Source organism: Thalia democratica, chromosome 3 (assembly GCF_965202585.1).
Source record: "Thalia democratica chromosome 3, ktThaDemo2.hap1.1, whole genome shotgun sequence".
In the NCBI taxonomy this organism is placed as follows: Eukaryota; Metazoa; Chordata; class Thaliacea; order Salpida; family Salpidae; genus Thalia; species Thalia democratica.
The window spans coordinates 81,642,614-81,646,640 of NC_139167.1; positions in this window are offsets into that span (position 1 = coordinate 81,642,614).

Consider the following 4,027-nt stretch of genomic DNA (forward strand, 5'->3'; position numbering starts at 1 on the left):
CATTACGAAACTAGACTAACAGATTTAATAAAAATTAAGTTATCACAACTCAATTTGTAATAAATTAAGATTAGTTGATATATTAAAATGATATTTTTGTAATTTCTTTTATTAATTTAGTTCTTGTTAAAACAATGTATACAAAGAATTTACTTGATAACAAAAATTAACCCAAAATAATAATTTCTAAATAAAACCTCAAATATAAAACAGAAATTAATTACATTATGTTTGTGTTATTGTTATGCCAAGCTTAAACCTAAGCCTACACAAAATACTATTACTTCGTGATAATTACTTTTTCACAAAATTTTAAAGAACTAACAAAGCAAGTCTAAAAAAGTAATAATTTACACTATTCATATTATAACTGCAAAATTAACAATAACTAAAAATATTATTTTTTCAATTTGATGTTTCAAAGAATTTTTTCAGAATAAAGTACACATCTGGATCAAATTTATAAAACATTTAGATGCTTTATTGATTAAAAACAACTTTTCCGTTCAATTTAAAATAGGTTTATTTTGTTCATATGAAAATATTACACTAAAATAAGAGTGTTTTTTTATTTGATAGAGGATAAAAAATATTTACTATTCTTTTTTTAATAAACTTATATTTTATTAACAAACATTTTATTTTTATACATACATATCTAATAAACTAGCTACAATAACAACTTGCATTTAATAAATTATAGTGAAAGTTCTAATTATTAGACAAAACTTAAATTTAATTTAATTTTGAAATACTTGAAAGCGTTAGATTAATGTTAATTCGTTAAGGTAGTGTTTAAAAAAACGAATTGAAGTATTATAATAAATATTCGCGTAAGTTTAATTTTTAACATAAAATTTTTTTTCAAGTATTAGATAAAAAATCTTATAGGAAAAATTTATTTAAAAGGACATTCAATTATATAAGTTAAAAGTTTATTTTAAAGCTAAATGTGTAAAATACTTGAGCGAAATTAAAAGATTAATTTTGAAATTTAAACCTTAAACTTTAAGTTAAATTTAATTTCATTTTGTGTTATGAAAACTGGAAAATCACAAATTGATTATTTAAACAATAGCAGTAGTTTAATATTATCTAGTTTGATCTACGTGCAGTTATTGTGCGGTAAACATGACTAAATTTATTTTAAATCATTTGTCTTTTGAGTTTTATATTCTTTAATTACAGTCCTCTCGCTATTATACCTAAGTATTTTATTAAAATTTTATTTACAGTTAGTACACTATTGCTTATATTTTTTGAGTAAAAAAAATGCAAAAGTTTAATTTTGTTAAAACATTTTTTTTTTCTTTAAAACAAATTTCTTATATTTTTTCTAAAATTTACAACATATTGTATTCCGTTAAACAACCGCTAGTATTTGATTAAACAAAAACACATTAACAACATTCGAATTTACTTTACGAATTGAAATAAAATTTAAAAATATACATAATTTTACTTTCATCTTACATTTTTTTTTTGCGATAAAAATGTTTATTTATAATTTATCTAACTTTAAATCTTACTAGAATAACTGCTAATTTAGAAATATATTAATAAAATTGATAAATATTAATCTCACTAAAGTAGACATATTACCAAAACGGTATAAATATTTTGATGTATTTTTATTTGAGTTAAATGGTAAATTTAAAGTTATAGTTAATTAAACAAGCTTCATTGAGTATATTTAAATGAATAATTTATTATCAACTCTTTTATCAAAACAGGTTAAGAAACTTTATTGTAATGTACAAATGCTTTAAGTCTTAGATAGTTGGTATTAAATGTTAAATTTAACATGTTAAAAAATATCTAGCTTGTTTGCTTTAATAAGCTTTCTTGCCAGTATAGATAAAAAATAATTTAGGACATTTCTTGTCATTTTTGTTACTTTCTTAAACATTTATTTAATAAAAAAATTAGTTTATCTATATATCAATAAAAATATACAAACTTTAAATTTGTTATTGCACACACAATTTAAAACATTATTAGTATAGTCTTTTTGAAATAGTCATAAATGTTGATAAACTGTGTAGGTATAAACTTAATTGATCTGCCAGAAATTTTTAAAACAATTTAATACTAAAATGTTGTTTAAGAGGTTAAAATCAAACTTAGCTAGTTGTTTCATTCTTTTATTGTCTTTAAATTAAAGATAGATCAGTAAATTTTAAACGGATATAACTCAATCAAGTATTCTACTAAACACATATCAGTGTTCATATTACTATTTTCTAAATTTTAAGCACATTTCTGTGCCTAAAAATGTTGTGGTAGCTTAATAAAACCATTGAAACATTAAAGAAGTTCTCGGTTTCTCTATAGTGTCAAAAATATTTATACAGATAATAATATTATATTATAGAATTATATACTTATTTTTAACCATCAAAAAGCTTAAGATGTATATTTTAATAATGTTCTCACGGTTTTATATGCAAATTAAAACTTTGATTAGGTTATAAACTAGGGTCGTGTCTATGATTCTTCAGAGGAGTTGCACATTTTTTTGTTCACTAATAAACTATTTTGTGTTTTAGCTTTAAAAACACACATAAAAAAACTACATAAATATCTAAAATTTCTAAGATGCATAAAAATGTTTTAACTTAAAAAACTTCAAAATTATATTCAAACAGAATGCTAAATCTTTATAACTAATCCAATTATTCAATTCTTTTAAAACAATTTTGGTATTTATTAGGTAATTTTATTTTGTAGACAATGTAAAAGTTTTTTTAATATGTATTGTGAATCTAAATTGAATAACGAAATTTTTTATACATAATAACTAAAATTGAAGTAAATTAGTAATTAAGATTTGTAAAAATAAAAATAACCATATTCAATGTTATGTAAACAAATTACTTAGTCAAACAGTTTCAGTTCCTATAATTTAGCTAAAATCTAATTTAAATCTAAATATAATTATTTTTATAGAAAATAATTGCATAAGTGAGCAATTATTTTGCGACTTAATAAAATAAAATTAACTGTAAAACCGTTTTTCTATTGTTGTAATAATAAATCAGTATGTGATTTTTAGTCAACAATTTTCTGAAGTTAACAGTTAAACCTTTCGAGTTGTAAAATCATTTGAAACTGTTTTTTAAAAAACTTTTGATTAGTTATTTTGAATGAAAGTTAAATTATGAATGAAACATAGCTGTCTTTATAGTTGTAAAATGTTGAAAACTATAAGTTCTTGAGTTGTATATAGTTTTATTTTACAAAAAACTTACAAAACTACGTCATTTTGATGAAGTTTTTTAAAATGTATGAACAAAACTTAACTTTATATCAAAAAATTAACGTAAAGAATACACCTTTTTGTGAAATATTTTAAAATAAAACGTTCTGTTCTTTTGTTTTTTTGAAGTTTATTACAGTGTTTTCCAGGAATAGCACAGGAGAAAAAAAGCCAGAAATAATACGCGACTGTAACTTGAAAATTGTAAAGAAAAGTGTTATAGTGCTACAATTTTTTAAGCTATTCTATTTTACAGGATTTTTTAAATAAAATTACTTAATGAAAAAGAAGCGTTAAAAATTTAAAAGATTTTAAAATGTTTTTTTATAAAAGTTTTACAATAAAATTAATACTTTTATCTACAATAAAAAAGATACATTTTTCATTCCACATTATTTATTAACTAGGTAGATTTAATTCAACTAGTTTTCAATTTAATCCACCTTTTACAAGACAGATTTATATTTATTTAATCATTCTAATTTTTCTACTTACAACGGTATATAAACGTATTTTGAATGATTTAAATCAACTTGTTTCAGGCGAAATATTAAGGATATTTAAATACTAAAAGTTCAAAAGTGCTTAAATGTATTTCATATTGTTTAAACATTTTCTGTTTAAATTTTGTTCGAATTTTTTCGAACCAGTACTTAGCACTAACTGAAATCACATTAGTTTGACTGTAAGGCAAGTCTTTTATTCGATTTTATTAATAAAACAAAATTCCTTTTAAAAGATAAAGCTTTGTAGTCTGCAATGTAATAA